General features: G+C 47.6%; 1 non-coding gene across 1 annotated transcript; it reads left to right on the top strand.

The window, feature by feature from the left end:
* Window positions 1-19,753: 19,753 nt before the first annotated feature.
* Window positions 19,754-19,911, top strand: LOC125773902 (5.8S ribosomal RNA). Its single transcript, XR_007420457.1, has one exon. It is a non-coding gene; the product is annotated as a 5.8S ribosomal RNA (ribosomal RNA).
* The last annotated feature ends 360 nt before the right edge of the window (window positions 19,912-20,271 follow it).

Genomic DNA, 20,271 nt, shown 5'->3' with positions numbered 1-20,271 from the left:
TTTGTCCGAAAGTTTGATAACTCGGTGTTGGAGTTCGATAACAGTTATCGAACTACTTATCAAACTTTTTCAATCCTCTATAGCTCCGGAACCACTTGTCCGATCCGGACGTCCGACGGCTCCCCGGAAAGGAAATTTTGTCCTCTTTTGAAATATTTCAAGGTTGAAATATTTCATGAAATATTTCGTGAAATATTTCACGTTTTCCGTAAAAACGCTCGTAGCACTATGGTTCGAGTTGGGGGGGCTGGGGAATATCACTCCTAACAACACCAGCGCCACCTGTGGGTAAATCTCGAACTAATTCGCTTTAAACGCACTTTTTCGCAAATTCGCACGGGAGCGCTCGAAAAACACGTCCGTTCACTTCGGAGGTTTCGCTCAGACACACAGGGATAACTGGCTTGTGGCCGCCAAGCGTTCATAGCGACGTGGCTTTTTGATCCTTCGATGTCGGCTCTTCCTATCATTGTAAAGCAAAATTTACCAAGCGTAGGATTGTTCACCCTTTCAAGGGAACGTGAGCTGGGTTTAGACCGTCGTGAGACAGGTTAGTTTTACCCTACTGGTGTGCATTGTTTGTCGCTATCTTAACGGAATTCCTGTGCAGTACGAGAGGAACCACAGGTACGGACCACTGGCTCAATACTAGTTCGAACGGACTATGGTATGACGCTACGTCCGCTGGATTATGCCTGAACGCCTCTAAGGTCGTATCCAATCCGAGCTGATAGCGCTTCTTATACCCATTAGGTGGTCGTAAGCTAGCGGGCCTAACAACCCTCCGAGAACCGTCCGTGCTGTCCATTGGCACACTGGCGTCTCATCCCCGCTTACTACTAGGCCGCAAAGGGCGGGTTCGCGCTGCACGTGTTAGTACCATACATGTTGGGAACACCGGTGGACGAGCTTGCCGACTGTGGATATCACTAGTTTCGACACCTACGACCGCCCGCAAACGACGGGACTACAGGCTGGGAGCTTCAAGTTGTAGAGATGCGTTCGCATCGATCCTCTCAGGCGACCCATGCTTGGTGGTTAGTGCTTGCGCGTGCGCGCCCCGTGTGTGCTGGAATTGGCCAACCAGTGCACATTGGTGGTGCGTACCGTGACTTGCACCATGTGACGAGAGTGTTGAAGAACACTGTGTGGTGACTCTATGCCTATGTGATGGGGTGCTTGTAACACACGACCGAACCGACGGCTCGTTGGATGGTCACGACAGTGTGGTGCAGGTGCGCCCATGTGTAACGAATACATTGAGTGCCGTTGGAGGTTAGCGGTTGGTTGGTTGCATGCTACAACTTCGCGTTGTACATGGGCTGGCCGCTGCGCTTCCTTCGGGTTGCCACTTGATGTTGATAGGGTTGATGTATTGTGTTCGTTGACTTTTGGTTCATTCCAAAAGTCTTCGGACTTAGATAATTTTACAAGTGTCGGCGCTCTCGGACCGAAAATAAGAAGACAACTAAGAAGAAAAAGAGAAAGAAGCTAATAGTGGAAAGTATTCTTCTTCAAAGAAGGAACAAAAATTTTACAAGTGTTGAAAAATTTCCTAAGTCCAAAAAATTTTCTAAGTCCAGAAAATTTTCTAAGTCCCACAAAATGGAACTTGATGAAGAAGATACAGAAGTTGAAAATTTTTCTAAGTCCAAAAAATTTTCTAAGTCCAGAAAATTTTCTAAGTCCAAAGTGTTGGAACAATTTCCAAAGGCCCATAGGTTGCACTGAATTTTCCTAAGTTGGCCACAAGTACCCATGAGGTATCGAGAAGGTTCACCCGAAGGACATAATATGTCCCAAAGTACCGATAGAGTACCCACAAATAGCACCGAGTTGGCCTAAGTTGGCCAAAAGTACCGATAGAGTACCCACAAGTAGCACTGAGTTGGCCTAAGTTGGCCAAAAGTACCGATAGAGTACCCACAAATAGCACCGAATGGGCCTAAGTTGGCCAAAAGTACCGATAGAGTACCCACAAGAAGCACTGAGTTGGCCTAAGTTGGCCAAAAGTACCGATAGAGTACCCACAAATAGCACCCAGTTGGCCTAAGTTGGCCAAAAGTACCGATAGAGCACCCACAAGTAGCACCCAATTGGCCTATGTTGGCCAAAAGTACCGATAGAGTACCCACAAATAGCACCGAATGGGCCTAAGTTGGCCAAAAGTACCGATAGAGTACCCACAAATAGCACCGAATTGGCCTAAGTTGGCCAAAAGTACCGATAGAGTACCCACAAAGAGCACCCCATGGGCCTAAGTTGGCCAAAAGTACCGATAGAGTACCCACAAATAGCACCGAGTGGGCCTAACATGGCCAAAAGTACCGATAGAGTACCCACAAGAAGCACTGAGTTGGCCTAAGTTGGCCAAAAGTACCGATAGAGTACCCACAAATAGCACCGAATGGGCCTAACATGGCCAAAAGTACCGATAGAGCACCCACATATAGCACCCCATTGGCCTAAGTTGGCCAAAAGTACCGATAGAGTACCCACAAAGAGCACCCAATTGGCCTAAGTTGGCCAAAAGTACCGCCAAGTAGCACCATAGAGGCCCGAGTAGAGCGAAATGTGGGCCAAATTGAACATTTGAAAATTTTTACAAGTCCAGAAAATTTTCTAAGTCCAGAAAATTTTCTAAGTCCAAAGAGTTGGACAAATTTCCTTAGGCCCAAAGGTTGCACTGAATGTTCCTAAGTTGGCCATCAGTACCCATGAAGTATAGCGAAGGTTCACCCGAAAGACACAATACGCCCTAAAGTACCCACAGAGTACCCACAAGTTGCACCCAATTGGCCTAAGTTGGCCAGAAGTACCGACAAGTACCACCATAGAAGCCCGAGTAGAGCGAAATGTGGGCCAAAGTACCGAGTAGTTGCAACAAATGCCCAAATGGATACCAAAATGTGGTACCAAGCACCTAACTGTTGCAACAAATGCTAGCTTTCTGAGCAAAAGCTGTGGACCAATTTCGTAGAAGAACCGCCTAGGCGAAAAGGCAAAAATCGCCGAAGCTGGCCCGCTCGCAGAGCTCGCGGGCCAGGAGATACTCATAGGGCGCTTTACTAGAGTGGGGAACTTGAGAATTTTTGTGTCCGAGACTTTGGGCAACTTCGCGGCCGCCCCCTTAAAGTAAAAGATTTTCTCTGGGTGCCTAAAATTCGCAATTCCCGCAAAGTCGGGAAGACGTTAAAGTTTTTGCCCAAAAAATGGCCATCGATTTAAGGTGATTTTCCAATAAGAAAATTTTTCCTAAGATGAATTTTTTCGAATATTTCCTAAACTAAGCGTCGGAGCACATGGCCGTGAAGGAACTTTTGGTAGCTTTTGGCAAGGGCTATCGGATGAAATAATGCGAAAGGCCATCGGAGCGATATTGGATAAATGCGGGCCCATAAACGTACCTAAGAAGTGAAAATTGGTACCTTGCACGCAGGATGCAAGAAATGCTTGAGTGTTAACCATCATCGGTACCAAGTACCTAGGTTATATCGAGTGCGTAGATGGAAGTCGGTACCAAAGGGAAACCTTCCTAGGCTAGGTGCACGCAAGTGAGTATGGATCGATCAGTAGAAAGATGGGAAGCCCAAGGAAACCTTCCTAGGCTAGGTGCACGCAAGTGAGTATGGATCGATCAGTAGAAAGATGGGAAGCCATAGGAAACCTTCCTAGGCTAGGTGCACGCAAGTGAGTATGGATCGATCAGTAGAAAGATGGGAAGCCCAAGGAAACCTTCCTAGGCTAGGTGCACGCAAGTGAGTATGGATCGATCAGTAGAAAGATGGGAAGCCATAGGAAACCTTCCTAGGCTAGGTGCACGCAAGTGAGTATGGATCGATCAGTAGAAAGATGGGAAGCCATAGGAAACCTTCCTAGGCTAGGTGCACGCAAGTGAGTATGGATCGATCAGTAGAAAGATGGGAAGCCATAGGAAACCTTCCTAGGCTAGGTGCACGCAAGTGAGTATGGATCGATCAGTAGAAAGATGGGAAGCCCAAGGAAACCTTCCTAGGCTAGGTGCACGCAAGTGAGTATGGATCGATCAGTAGAAAGATGGGAAGCCATAGGAAACCTTCCTAGGCTAGGTGCACGCAAGTGAGTATGGATCGATCAGTAGAAAGATGGGAAGCCCAAGGAAACCTTCCTAGGCTAGGTGCACGCAAGTGAGTATGGATCGATCAGTAGAAAGATGGGAAGCCATAGGAAACCTTCCTAGGCTAGGTGCACGCAAGTGAGTATGGATCGATCAGTAGAAAGATGGGAAGCCATAGGAAACCTTCCTAGGCTAGGTGCACGCAAGTGAGTATGGATCGATCAGTAGAAAGATGGGAAGCCCAAGGAAACCTTCCTAGGCTAGGTGCACGCAAGTGAGTATGGATCGATCAGTAGAAAGATGGGAAGCCATAGGAAACCTTCCTAGGCTAGGTGCACGCAAGTGAGTATGGATCGATCAGTAGAAAGATGGGAAGCCATAGGAAACCTTCCTAGGCTAGGTGCACGCAAGTGAGTATGGATCGATCAGTAGAAAGATGGGAAGCCATAGGAAACCTTCCTAGGCTAGGTGCACGCAAGTGAGTATGGATCGATCAGTAGAAAGATGGGAAGCCCAAGGAAACCTTCCTAGGCTAGGTGCACGCAAGTGAGTATGGATCGATCAGTAGAAAGATGGGAAGCCATAGGAAACCTTCCTAGGCTAGGTGCACGCAAGTGAGTATGGATCGATCAGTAGAAAGATGGGAAGCCATAGGAAACCTTCCTAGGCTAGGTGCACGCAAGTGAGTATGGATCGATCAGTAGAAAGATGGGAAGCCCAAGGAAACCTTCCTAGGCTAGGTGCACGCAAGTGAGTATGGATCGATCAGTAGAAAGTGGGAAGCCCAGTACCAAATGCCCTAGTGAAGACCGTAAACGAATATCATGAACCGAGAAGGAGCACCAAATGCCCTAGTGAAGACCGTAAACGAATATCATGAACCGATAAGGAGCACCAAATGCCCTAGTGAAGACCGTAAACGAATATCATGAACCGATAAGGAGCACCAAATGCCCTAGTGAAGACCGTAAACGAATATCATGAACCGATAAGGAGCACCAAATGCCCTAGTGAAGACCGTAAACGAATATCATGAACCGATAAGGAGCACCAAATGCCCTAGTGAAGACCGTAAACGAATATCATGAACCGATAAGGAGCACCAAATGCCCTAGTGAAGACCGTAAACGAATATCATGAACCGATAAGGAGCACCAAATGCCCTAGTGAAGACCGTAAACGAATATCATGAACCGATAAGGAGCACCAAATGCCCTAGTGAAGACCGTAAACGAATATCATGAACCGATAAGGAGCACCAAATGCCCTAGTGAAGACCGTAAACGAATATCATGAACCGAGAAGTAGCAACGAATGCCTGAAAATGTACCAAGTCCTCGGTATAGAGTAACGAGAGTTAACCGCCGTGATGTATGCAATGTGGGCAGCCATTGCATGGGTTCTGGACTTGGTTCGCGAATAACTTTTTTGCTAGACATCGGACAAAGTTGACGTGGAAGAACGAAATGTAGCATTTGATGCCACCTATCCAAAACTTTTTCAAGATTGAAGATCCGATCGATACAGCCTGAGTTATAGGCAAAAGTTGGTTCAAAATTGAGCATTTTTAATGGTGAAAAATCGGTAATCCTCGAATAGCTCCTGTTGGAAGCATCGGACCACATGGTCGTGGAGGAACATATTGTAGCGTGCGGTGTCAAGTATCGACACCCAAAACCGCATGTCCGATGGACGGAAAATGACCAAGTTATAGTGAAAACTTGGTTGCACCAAATTCCCGAAGAAGTGCAACGAGAAGGTGAATGCGATGGTTGTTCGTCGAATAGCTCCGGCCAGAGACATGGCAGCGATTAGTGGTGCATGGAAGAAATCTAGCCACAAGTGCCATCTACCCATGGCCAGAAGAAAGTGTGGCCATATCTTGGATACCGGCGGAGCTATGGGGCAAATATGGGCCAAAAATGGTGCAAGTTGGACCAAAAATCCGACCAAGTGCGCGAGGCGCTTTCGTGAATAGCTCCGGCCAGAGACATGGTAGCGATTAGTAGTGCATGGAAGAAATCTAGCCACAAGTGCCATCTACCCATGGCCAGAACAAAGTGTGGCCATATCTTGGATACCGGCGGAGCTATGGGGCAAATACGGGCCAACAATGGTGCCAGGTGGACCAAAAATCCGACCAAGTGCGCGAGGCGCTTTCGTGAATAGCTCCGGCCACAGACATGGTAGCGATTAGTGGTGCATGGAAGAAATCTAGCCACAAGTGCCATCTACCCATGGCCAGAAGAAAGTGTGGCCATATCTTGGATACCGGCGGAGCTATGGGGCAAATACGGGCCAACAATGGTGCCAGGTGGACCAAAAATCCGACCAAGTGCGCGAGGCGCTTTCGTGAATAGCTCCGGCCACAGACATGGTAGCGATTAGTGGTGCATGGAAGAAATCTAGCCACAAGTGCCATCTACCCATGGCCAGAAGAAAGTGTGGCCATATCTTGGATACCGGCGGAGCTATGGGGCAAATATGGGCCAAAAATGGTGCAAGTTGGACCAAAAATCCGAAAAAGTACCTAGGTAAATGCGATGGTTGTTCGTCGAATAGCTCCGGCCAGAGACATGTTAGCGATTAGTGGTGCATGGAAGAAATCTAGCCACAAGTGCCATCTACCCATGGCCAGAAGAAAGTGTGGCCATATCTTGGATACCGGCGGAGCTATGGTGCAAATACGGGCCAAAAATGGTGCAAGTTGGACCAAAAATCCGACCAAGTGCGCGAGACGCTTTCGTGAATAGCTCCGGCCACAGACATGGTAGCGATTAGTGGTGCATGGAAGAAATCTAGCCACAAGTGCCATCTACCCATGGCCAGAAGAAAGTGTGGCCATATCTTGGATACCGGCGGAGCTATGGGGCAAATATGGGCCAAAAATGGTGCAAGTTGGACCAAAAATCCGACCAAGTGCGCGAGGCGCTTTCGTGAATAGCTCCGGCCACAGACATGGTAGCGATTAGTGGTGCATGGAAGAAATCTAGCCACAAGTGCCATCTACCCATGGCCAGAAGACAGTGTGGCCATATCTTGGATACCGGCGGAGCTATGGGGCAAATATGGGCCAAAAATGGTGCAAGTTGGACCAAAAATCCGAAAAAGTACCTAGGTAAATGCGATGGTTGTTCGTCGAATAGCTCCGGCCAGAGACATGTTAGCGATTAGTGGTGCATGGAAGAAATCTAGCCACAAGTGCCATCTACCCATGGCCAGAAGAAAGTGTGGCCATATCTTGGATACCGGCGGAGCTATGGGGCAAATATGGGCCAAAAATGGTGCAAGTTGGACCAAAAATCCGAAAAAGTACCTAGGTAAATGCGATGGTTGTTCGTCGAATAGCTCCGGCCAGAGACATGGTAGCGATTAGTGGTGCATGGAAGAAATCTAGCCACAAGTGCCATCTACCCATGGCCAGAACAAAGTGTGGCCATATCTTGGATACCGGCGGAGCTATGGGGCAAATACGGGCCAACAATGGTGCCAGGTGGACCAAAAATCCGACCAAGTGCGCGAGGCGCTTTCGTGAATAGCTCCGGCCACAGACATGGTAGCGATTAGTGGTGCATGGAAGAAATCTAGCCACAAGTGCCATCTACCCATGGCCAGAAGAAAGTGTGGCCATATCTTGGATACCGGCGGAGCTATGGGGCAAATATGGGCCAAAAATGGTGCAAGTTGGACCAAAAATCCGAAAAAGTACCTAGGTAAATGCGATGGTTGTTCGTCGAATAGCTCCGGCCAGAGACATGGCAGCGATTAGTGGTGCATGGAAGAAATCTAGCCACAAGTGCCATCTACCCATGGCCAGAAGAAAGTGTGGCCATATCTTGGATACCGGCGGAGCTATGGGGCAAATATGGGCCAAAAATGGTGCAAGTTGGACCAAAAATCCGAAAAAGTACCTAGGTAAATGCGATGGTTGTTCGTCGAATAGCTCCGGCCAGAGACATGGTAGCGATTAGTGGTGCATGGAAGAAATCTAGCCACAAGTGCCATCTACCCATGGCCAGAAGAAAGTGTGGCCATATCTTGGATACCGGCGGAGCTATGGGGCAAATACGGGCCAACAATGGTGCCAGGTGGACCAAAAATCCGACCAAGTGCGCGAGGCGCTTTCGTGAATAGCTCCGGCCACAGACATGGTAGCGATTAGTGGTGCATGGAAGAAATCTAGCCACAAGTGCCATCTACCCATGGCCAGAAGAAAGTGTGGCCATATCTTGGATACCGGCGGAGCTATGGGGCAAATATGGGCCAAAAATGGTGCAAGTTGGACCAAAAATCCGAAAAAGTACCTAGGTAAATGCGATGGTTGTTCGTCGAATAGCTCCGGCCAGAGACATGGCAGCGATTAGTGGTGCATGGAAGAAATCTAGCCACAAGTGCCATCTACCCATGGCCAGAAGAAAGTGTGGCCATATCTTGGATACCGGCGGAGCTATGGGGCAAATATGGGCCAAAAATGGTGCAAGTTGGAACCAAAATCCGACCAAGTGCGCGAGGCGCTTTCGTGAATAGCTCCGGCCACAGACATGGTAGCGATTAGTGGTGCATGGAAGAAATCTAGCCACAAGTGCCATCTACCCATGGCCAGAACAAAGTGTGGCCATATCTTGGATACCGGCGGAGCTATGGGGCAAATACGGGCCAACAATGGTGCCAGGTGGACCAAAAATCCGACCAAGTGCGCGAGGCGCTTTCGTGAATAGCTCCGGCCACAGACATGGTAGCGATTAGTGGTGCATGGAAGAAATCTAGCCACAAGTGCCATCTACCCATGGCCAGAAGAAAGTGTGGCCATATCTTGGATACCGGCGGAGCTATGGGGCAAATATGGGCCAAAAATGGTGCAAGTTGGACCAAAAATCTGAAAAAGTACCTAGGTAAATGCGATGGTTGTTCGTCGAATAGCTCCGGCCACAGACATGGTAGCGATTAGTGGTGCATGGAAGAAATCTAGCCACAAGTGCCATCTACCCATGGCCAGAAGAAAGTGTGGCCATATCTTGGATACCGGCGGAGCTATGGGGCAAATATGGGCCAAAAATGGTGCAAGTTGGACCAAAAATCCGAAAAAGTACCTAGGTAAATGCGATGGTTGTTCGTCGAATAGCTCCGGCCACAGACATGGTAGCGATTAGTGGTGCATGGAAGAAATCTAGCCACAAGTGCCATCTACCCATGGCCAGAAGAAAGTGTGGCCATATCTTGGATACCGGCGGAGCTATGGGGCAAATATGGGCCAAAAATGGTGCAAGTTGGACCAAAAATCCGAAAAAGTACCTAGGTAAATGCGATGGTTGTTCGTCGAATAGCTCCGGCCACAGACATGGTAGCGATTAGTGGTGCATGGAAGAAATCTAGCCACAAGTGCCATCTACCCATGGCCAGAAGAAAGTGTGGCCATATCTTGGATACCGGCGGAGCTATGGTGCAAATACGGGCCAAAAATGGTGCAAGTTGGACCAAAAATCCGACCAAGTGCGCGAGACGCTTTCGTGAATAGCTCCGGCCACAGACATGGTAGCGATTAGTGGTGCATGGAAGAAATCTAGCCACAAGTGCCATCTACCCATGGCCAGAAGAAAGTGTGGCCATATCTTGGATACCGGCGGAGCTATGGGGCAAATATGGGCCAAAAATGGTGAAGTTGGACCAAAAATCCGACCAAGTGCGCGAGGCGCTTTCGTGAATAGCTCCGGCCACAGACATGGTAGCGATTAGTGGTGCATGGAAGAAATCTAGCCACAAGTGCCATCTAGCCATGGCCAGAAGAAAGTGTGGCCATATCTTGGATACCGGCGGAGCTATGGGGCAAATATGGGCCAAAAATGGTGCAAGTTGGACCAAAAATCCGAAAAAGTACCTAGGTAAATGCGATGGTTGTTCGTCGAATAGCTCCGGCCACAGACATGGTAGCGATTAGTGGTGCATGGAAGAAATCTAGCCACAAGTGCCATCTACCCATGGCCAGAAGAAAGTGTGGCGCTATCTTGGATACCGGCGGAGCTATGGGGCAAATATGGGCCAAAAATGGTGAAGTTGGACCAAAAATCCGAAAAAGTACCTAGGTAAATGCGATGGTTGTTCGTCGAATAGCTCCGGCCACAGACATGGTAGCGATTAGTGGTGCATGGAAGAAATCTAGCCACAAGTGCCATCTACCCATGGCCAGAAGAAAGTGTGGCCATATCTTGGATACCGGCGGAGCTATGGGGCAAATATGGGCCAAAAATGGGTAAAATTGTACGGTCCAAAGCCAAGGGTAAATTGTTTTATTCCTCTAATAACTTCTAGCACAGACATTGAATCGGTTGGTGATGTATGGATGAAATGTAGCAAACAGTTGGAACTACCCATAAAATCTTAAAGATTGACGATCCAATGTATAGAACCGGAGTAATGTGCGATACTTGGTGAAAAATCGAGTGAAAAATTAGCTATAAACTGTTTTTGGCCCATAACTCGAATACTAGACATCGGAAGGGGGGGTCGTAGAACGATTTTTTGTTGCCCTATCGATTCCCTATCGAACGAGCAAAAGTTGTTTTTTTGACCAAAAAGGACCCCTACTCTAGTAAAATTGGCCTGATTTTACTAGTCCCCGGTACCCGTACAGGCAAAATGAGCAAAATGCTCAAGTATGAATGGTTTTTGGCTAATAACTCGAATACTAGACGTCGCAGGGGGGTGTCGTGGAACAATTTTTGGTAGCCCTTGAAATTATCTATCGAATGACATATACTTGATTTTTGGCCAAAAAGTTCCCTAGACTAGTAAAAATCGCATCATTTTACTAGAGTCGGGTACCCTGGACGAAAAACCGCTATAATTGCGGTTTTTGGCTAATAACTCGAATACTAGACGTCGGAGGGGGGTGTCGTGGAACAATTTTTGGTAGCCCTTGAAATTATCTATCGAATGACATATACTTGATTTTTGGCCAAAAAGTTCCCTAGACTAGTAAAAATCGCATCATTTTACTAGAGTCGGGTACCCTGGACGAAAAACCGCTATAATTGCGGTTTTTGGCTAATAACTCGAATACTAGACGTCGGAGGGGGGTGTCGTGGAACAATTTTTGGTAGCCCTTGAAATTATCTATCGAATGACATATACTTGATTTTTGGCCAAAAAGTTCCCTAGACTAGTAAAAATCGCATCATTTTACTAGAGTCGGGTACCCTGGACGAAAAACCGCTTAAGTTGCGGTTTTTGGCTAATAACTCGAATACTAGACGTCGCAGGGGGGTGTCGTGGAACAATTTTTGGTAGCCCTTGAAATTATCTATCGAATGACATATACTTGATTTTTTGACCAAAAAGTTCCTAGACTAGTAAAAATCGCATCATTTTACTAGAGTCGGGTACCCTGTACGAAAAACCGCTATAGTTGCGGTTTTTGGCCAATAACTCGAATACTAGACGTCGGAGGGGGGTGCCGTAGAACAATTTTTTGTAGCCCTTGAAATTACCTTTCGAATGATATATAGTGGTTTTTTGGTCAAACAGTGACCCCGAGACTAGTAACCCTCCATACACAAAACCGCCTAAAAAGTTTTGGTTTTGCAAAATTTTGAAAAGTGCGTCAAAAAAATTTTTTCAAAAAGTACCAAATCGTGATCAGAACTCACTATAGACCATAAAAAGTGAAATCCGATGGTCATTTGCAACACTTGGTCAATCGAGAAAAATTTCACTTTTTTACTAGAGTCGGGTACCCTGAACGAAAAATCGCTCAAGTGATGGTTTTTGGCCAATAACTCGAATACTAGACGTCGGAGGGGGGTGCCGTAGAACAATTTTTTGTAGCCCTTGAAATTACCTTTCGAATGATATATAGTGGTTTTTTGGTCAAACAGTGACCCCGAGACTAGTAACCCTCCATACACAAAACCGCCTATGAAAACTTTGTTTTGAAAAATTTTGAAAAGTTCAAAAAAATTTTTTTTTCAAAAACTACTAAAACGTGATAAGAACTTACTATAGACCATGAAAAGTGATATCCGATGATAATTTGCAAAAGTTGGTAACTAGTAAAAAATTTCACTTTTTTACTAGAGTCGGTGCAACGAGAAAAAAAAAGTCCGTGATGGAGAAAAATGGCACGTTTTCCACGCCTGTACGCTTTCGTTTACTATATAGGGGGTAGGTGAGCCAGAAGCATGAATTTGACTGAGTACGTATCTTTATGAATTGGGCCCTTCTAAATCGATTGAGACTACCCCCAGGACGATCGGACGACTGCTTCTGGCTCAAAATGTGGTTTTTAGATTTTGATCGTCAATTATGAGAGAAAAAATCGATTAGAAGTAAAGATACGAAATGCTTGGTCTAAGTTGGGAAACGACTTCGGATATTTGTTGGACGTTGTCGTAGAAGGTCCGAGGACCAAGGAAAAGTGATTTCCAAGTGGATTTATGCACTATTAGTCGATGGTAAGATGTGAAATTAGTAGAACTTACCATACAGTTTGCGAAGTTGAAGCAATCGGTTGGTGAATATGGTACTGTCTGTCCAATTTGGTGGTTCAGAATGAGTGAAACGATGTTGATGATGGATAGACGTTCCGATTGCCCCCGATCGGGGAACATATAGTGGTCTTTAAGGTCCAAGTACCTATGTTTTGGTAAGCAGAACTGAGAGTTAAAGGATGAAAGTCGGCCATTCCTAATATCATCCTATCGGTGGTTCGCGAGTTGTTTGAGGACCGGAGCAGCTCGCGATGAAACGGTCCTAGGGTATTGGTTATCCATCCAAGGAAGAGTAAATGCGATCCTAGATGTGTGTCGTTGGCCGTTCTACCGGTATCGCCTATCGATGAGATATCGACGGGCATGCCTTACTCGAAAGTTGAATTCTAGGATCGATGGTCAAACAGACCTATGAGCGATAAACCAAACTGAACACGTATTGATGTCGGCTTTTCCTATCATTTGATGCCGCAGGTTGTTTAGGGACCGGAGCAACTTGCGGCCGAGACGGTCCCCGGGGGTTTCTTTCTCCAAGGAGTGGAAACTATTAAGCAAGAGTTGTAGCAAGATACGATCCTCTGATGTGTCGTTGGCCGTTCATGCGGTATCGCCTGTCGATGAGATATCGATGGGCATGCCTTACTCTACCGACCTTCTAATTGAGAGTATTAATCAGGGATCGATGGTCAAACAGACCTATGAGCGATAAACCAAACTGAACACGTATTGATGTCGGCATTTCCTATCATTTGTCGCAGGTTGTTTAGGGACCGGAGCAGCTTGCGGCCGAGACGGTCCCCGGGGGTTTCTTTCTCCAAGGAGAAGAAACGATTAAGCAAAAGTTGTAGCAAGATACGATCCTCTGATGTGTCGTTGGCCGTTCAAGCGGTATCGCCTGTCGATGAGATATCGATGGGCATGCCTTACTCTCCCGACTGGATTACTGAGAGTTTAATCAGGGATCGATGGTCAAACAGACCAATGAGCGATAAACCAAACTGAACACATATTGATGTCGGCATTTCCTATCATTTGTCGCAGGTTGTTTAGGGACCGGAGCAGCTTGCGACCGAGACGGTCCCCGGGGGTTTCTTTCTCCAAGGAGTGGAAACGATTAAGCAAAAGTCGTAGCAATAATCGATCACCTGATGTGTCGTTGGCCGTTCTTGCGGTATCGCCTGTCGATGAGATATCGATGGGCATGCCTTACTCTCCTGACTGTTTAATTGAGAGTTATAATCAGGGATCGATGGTCAAAAAGACCTATGAGCGATAAACCAAACTGAACACGTATTGATGTCGGCATTTCCTATCATTTGTCGCAGGTTGTTTGGGGACCGGAGCAGCTTGCGACCGAGACGGTCCCTTCCCGAAAGATGGTGAACCGAGTCGTCTGGCGTAAAAACCGGACGACTCGAAAGGGCTTGACCCTTTCAAGTGAGCGATAATCACATTCTACGCTCAGTTCGACAGCTACAAGGCAATCACTCGCTAAGTTCAGAGCTAATACATGCAACACGCCGGCATTGTTTCCACCGACGCATGGATTCAAGACTGGTGCACTTATTAGTTAAACCGTTCGCCTCCGGGTGTTTCGAGTTCAAGTCTGGATGAGGATTGTTCTTGCTGGTAATAGCTTGAGCCCCTGAATAAGGGGTCGAAGCGTACATCTTGAGACCATGTACAACATATTACCAAATCGGCACCGTGGGTTCTGGTGCAAGTGATGTAACCGTGAAAGATGTTGAGCAGCCCAACATCGGTTTACACACGCATAATAGGAAGGCAGCGCTGTCGACTGGTCAGTCGTGTAAGAAGTGTGCATTATCGATCTCCAATATATGAGCTCAGTATGACAGCCCAATTGGTAATCCTCGGGACCTCCAGAAAGGAAGCTGGATGAGGATTACCAAATCGAAAGTTGATAAGTGTAGTGGTACCACTTAGTCAACTTGTATCCCGAAAGATGGTGAACCGAGTCGTCTGGCGTAAAAACCGGACGACTCGAAAGGGCTTGACCCTTTCAAGTGAGCGATAATCACATTCTACGCTCAGTTCGACAGCTACAAGGCAATCACTCGCTATGTTCAGAGCTAATACATGCAACATGCCGGCATTGTTTCCACCGACGCATGGATTCAAGACTGGTGCACTTATTAGTTAAACCGTTCGCCTCCGGGTGTTTCGAGTTCAAGTCTGGATGAGGATTGATCTTGCTGGTAATAGCTTGAGCCCCTGAATAAGGGGTCGAAGCGTACATCTTGAGACCATGTACAACATATTACCAAATCGGCACCATGGGTTCGGGTGCAAGTGATGTAACCGTGAAAGATGTTGAGCAGCCCAACATCGGTTTACACACGCATAATGGGAAGGCAGCGCTGTCGACTGGTCAGTCGTGTAAGAAGTGTGCATTATCGATCACAAATATATTGGTGATCTGTAGGTTGCGCATACACCATGCCCGGTGTAAAGTGCCGTGGTCCCCCCCGGGGGGCTGCATCAAACCGTTCGCCACGCGAACTACCCAATGGAACGAACTCGATGCATTTAATAAGAAGAAGAGATGATAATGAAACACGGTCGATTTAAGAGTTGAAAACGTTGAAATGCCTATAAGCAAGTCTTAAGTTGGTGGTGACCGTTACGCCCCAACAAATTGGTGCCTTACCCTACACCAAAGAGCCATTCAACATGGTTCAAGTGAGCGATAATCACGCTCTACGCTCAGTATGACAGCTGCAAGGCAATCACTCGCTAAGTTCAGAGCTAATACATGCAACACGCCGGCATTGTTTCCACCGACGCATGGATTCAAGACTGGTGCACTTATTAGTTAAACCGTTCGCCTCCAGGTGTTTCGAGTTCAAGTCTGGATGAGGATTGTTCTTGCTGGTAATAGCTTGAGCCCCTGAATAAGGGGCCGAAGCGTACATCTTGAGAGTAAATGTACAACATATTACCAAATCGGCACCGTGGGTTCTGGTGCAAGTGATGTAACCATGAAAGATGTTGAGCAGCCCAACATCGGTTTACACACGCATAAGGGGTTTATTGTTATCTGTAGGTTGCGCATACACCATACCCGGTGTAAAGTGCCGTGGTCCCCCAGGGGGCTGCATCAAAACGTTCGCCATGCGAACTACCCAATGGAACGAACTCGATGTATTGAAAGAGATGAACAATTAATAGCGAGAATAGGGGCCCGGAAGCAATTCCGCGGCCCTACGGTCGATTCAAGAGTTGAAACGTTGTACAATCGTGGATAGCACCTAGTGCTAATATGGTGAGAGATAATGTGTGAGGAAATTTAGTTTCCTAAAGTTTAGTTAGTGGTTTCCGTTGTGCCCTAACAAACTTAAAGTTGGTGGTGACCGTTACACCCCAACAAATTGGTGCCTTACCCAACACCAAAGAGCCATTCCATATGGTTCTAGAGAGAGAGAGTTGTGTGGAAATTTATTTCCCACTAAGCGAGTGTGTGTCTGTAGTGGAACGAATTCTGGTTGATCCTACCAGTAATATACGCTTGTCTCAAAGGTTAAGCCATGCATGTCTAAGTACAAACATAAATGAATGTGAAACCGCATAAGGCTCAGTATAACAGCTATAATTCACAAGATCATCCTACCACTAGTTACTTGGATAACTGTGGAAAATCCAGAGCTAATACATGCAACATGCCGGGACTGTTGCCCTCGCGGGTAGCTGAACTGGTGCACTTATTAGTTAAACCAATCGCCTCCGGGCGGCTTGAGTTGAAGTCTGGATAAGGACGCAGATCGTATGGTCGCTTGTCGACTGACGACAGATCTTTCAAATGTCTGCCCTATCAACTATTGATGGTAGTGTAGAGGACTACCATGGTTGCGACGGGTAACGAGGAATCAGGGTTCGATTCCGGAGAGGGAGCCTGAGAAATGGCTACCACATCCAAGGAAGGCAGCAGGCGCGTAAATTACCCAATCCCAGTACGGGGAGGTAGTGACGAGAAATAACAATATGGACCTCTCTAACGATGGTCCATAATTGGAATGAGTTGAGTATAAATCCTTCAACAAGGATCAAGTGGAGGGCAAGTCTGGTGCCAGCAGCCGCGGTAATTCCAGCTCCACTAGCGTATATTAAAGTTGTTGCGGTTAAAACGTTCGAAGTTGATTGCCCGTCCAGACACGTGACCGCCACGGGCGCCCGGTTACACGCCGGGGCCGTTCGTGCGCGCGCTCACGGCTGCGACTCACAATGGTGTACTTGGGCGTTACTCTGTGAACGAGTACCGTGCTACCGGTTAACTCCGGCACGGGCTCCTCATGGTGCTCAAGATACTCACATTTACCTTGAACAAATTAGAGTGCTCAAAGCAGGCTAAGACAAAGCGTCCGGCCCCCCCGTGGGGTTGGCGTTGGCCGAGAATAATCTTGCATGGAATAATGGAATATGACCTCGGTTTATACGATTTCGTTGGTTTGTCAGAAACCTAGAGGTAATGATTAACAGAAGTAGTTGGGGGCATTGGTATTACGGCGCGAGAGGTGAAATTCGTAGACCGTCGTAGGACCAACTGAAGCGAAAGCGTTTGCCATGGATGCTTTCTTTAATCAAGAACGAAAGTTAGAGGATCGAAGGCGATTAGATACCGCCCTAGTTCTAACCGTAAACGATGCCAATTAGCAATTGGGAGACGCTACCCCTATTCGGTGCTCTCAGTCGCTTCCGGGAAACCAAAATCGGGTTCCGGGGGAAGTATGGTTGCAAAGTTGAAACTTAAAGGAATTGACGGAAGGGCACCACAAGAAGTGGAGCTTGCGGCTTAATTTGACTCAACACGGGAAAATTTACCAGGTCCAAACTTATCGAGGTAAGACAGATTGATAGCTCTTTCTCAAATTTAAGGGTAGTGGTGCATGGCCGTTCTTAGTTCGTGGAATGATTTGTCTGGTTAATTCCGATAACGAACGTGACTCAAACATGCTAACTAGAACGCTGTCAGCAGTGCGCCTCCGGGCGCACCTGACGTTACAGCCGGGCGGCGCCTTCACGGGCGGTCGTCGGCTACGTTTGCCCTGCTTAGCGGGACAACTTGTGTTTAGCAAGCTGAGAATGAGCGATAACAGGTCCGTGATGCCCTTAGATGTTCTGGGCTGCACGCGTGCTACAATGTGGGTCGCAGCGTGTTCTCGCCAATAGGCGCCCCCATTCCGAGAGGAACGGGAAATCACTAAAATGCCCATCTAGTCGGGATTGGGGACTGCAACGGTCCCCATGAACCTGGAATTTCTAGTAAGCACTAGTCATTAGCTAGTGCTGATTACGTCCCTGCCCTTTGTACACACCGCCCGTCGCTACTACCGATGGATTATTTAGTGAGGTTTCTGGAGGCTTACCTTCCGCGGTTCCTTCGTGAGCTGCAGCTGGCATGGCTGAAGTTGACCGAACTTGATGATTTAGAGGAAGTAAAAGTCGTAACAAGGTTTCCGTAGGTGAACCTGCGGAAGGATCATTACTGATGATCGTCCGCGAGTGACCAACCATGAGCTGCCTTCGGTGTAGCTCGGTCGCTCGCTTGCTATGTGTCAGAATTTGTTGAAAGCCAACTCGTTCGTTGTACACTTTGATGGGTGACCATCACTGTGTCTCCGTGCCGAGCTAGATCTCCCCTAGCCGTAAGGCACTTGAACGCCCCTTCGACGACGAGTTGCATGTGTGTGGTATGTGTCAGAATCTGGTGAAGCTTTCTGCATGTGATGTGCCTTGTGTGGATCCGTGGCCATTGCATTGTGTCTGGTGCTTAGATACCCAGACACTTAGAACGCTTGCGCGGAAAGCAAACTCGATCGTTGTACACTTTGATGGGTGACCATCACTGTGTCTCCGTGCCGTGCTAGATCCCCCCTAGCCGTAAGGCACTTTGAACGCCCCTTCGACGACGAGTTACAAGAGTGTGGTATGTGTCAGAATCTGGTGAAGCTTTCTGCATGTGATGTGCCTTGTGTGGATCCGTGGCCATTGCATTGTGTCTGGTGTGTAGGTACCCAGACACTTAAGCAAACTCGATCGTTGTACACTGTGATGGGCGAGCATCACTGTGTCTCCGTGCCGTGTAAGAGCTCCCCTGGCCATCAGGCACTTGAAAGGTCCTTCGACGACGAGTTACAATAGTGGTGTGTTAGATACGTCAGGTGATGGTATCTACTGTTGTGCAATACGTATCCGGCCACGGCACGGAACGAACGGGAACTGTGGTGCAGACATACAAAGAGTTAAGCCTATTAGTCATTAACTCTAAGGACGGGGCCATGGGGCGGTACGCAAAGGATACGGATGAGCGAGTATGCAGGCCCAATACTCAATAGCTCGATCCGATCCAAGCACATGAGTTGACTGCGGCGCCAGGTTAACCAATGTGCTAGATTCTATTTGGCCAGTAGAATCTTGTGTCTTATGCGATTTGATACCAAGACACCAGAACGAAAGTTAGTTGAAGAGTGATTAAACTCTTATGAAGAATGGTTGTGCAATCACAACTTATGACTTTAACCTATAAAGTGGATATGGACTATCAATTATAACATGGGGCACACACCATGTTCTCGATCCAATCCACGCACACGAGTTGCCTGAGTAGCGACAGGTATACCGATGTGCAATACGTATCCGGCCATAGGCACGGAACGAACAGGAACTGTGGTGCAGACATACAAGGGCCATGGGGCGGTACGCAAAGGATACGGATGAGCGAGTATGCAGGCCCAATACTCAATAGCTCGATCCGATCCAAGCACATGAGTTGACTGCGGCGTCAGGTTAACCGATGTGCAATACGTATCCGGCCATAGGCACGGAACGAACAGGAACTGTGGTGCAGACATACAAGGGCCATGGGGCGGTACGCAAAGGATACGGATGAGCGAGTATGCAGGCCCAATACTCAATAGCTCGATCCGATCCAAGCACATGAGTTGACTGCGGCGCCAGGTTAACCGATGTGCTAAGAGAGTTGTTCCTGGGCCTTCAAAGTGACTTCAAAACTATCTTAGCGAATGGTGGCCATGGGCGTAGACATGAGCCACAAGTCACAAGGCCTGGGACTATTGGGTAATAAAGACAACTTAGTCAGAAAGTTAGTCTTTGGACGTACCACCGGGATTGTGTTACATTGGGAACCTTACTATAAAACCCTAGGCAGGGGATCACTCGGCTCATGGATCGATGAAGACCGCAGCTAAATGCGCGTCACAATGTGAACTGCAGGACACATGAACACCGATAAGTTGAACGCATATTGCGCGTCGGACGATTAAACCCGGCCGATGCACACATTCTTGAGTGCCTATCAATTCCTTGATATACAACAAACCAAACTTCAGGGTGGAGCGTGCCACAATAGAACACTATGGCGAGCAGCCCGTCTAGTGTCGTGGGGGAAACACGCTTCCACACTGTGCATAATGGCGTGCTCGGGACCTTTGTTGGGACCGCAGGGCGCTGAAAGTAAAGGGGTGAACCGCATAAATCGCACGCACGTAAACGCGCACACACACAAATAGAGTGAGACGTATCGTAGGATACCGCTAAGAGTACGTTGTGAAACATGGGGAAATTCAATCGAAAACCTCTTTGATGTCCAAGAATTCGTTGACCGTATCCGTCGTAATACTGGATCAACGTGCTTGGGGGAAAACGTCAAAGGGT

Source organism: Anopheles funestus, assembly GCF_943734845.2.
Source record: "Anopheles funestus chromosome X unlocalized genomic scaffold, idAnoFuneDA-416_04 X_unloc_62, whole genome shotgun sequence".
NCBI lineage: Eukaryota > Metazoa > Arthropoda > Insecta > Diptera > Culicidae > Anopheles > Anopheles funestus.
This window is presented reverse-complemented; position numbering and strand designations above follow the sequence as displayed.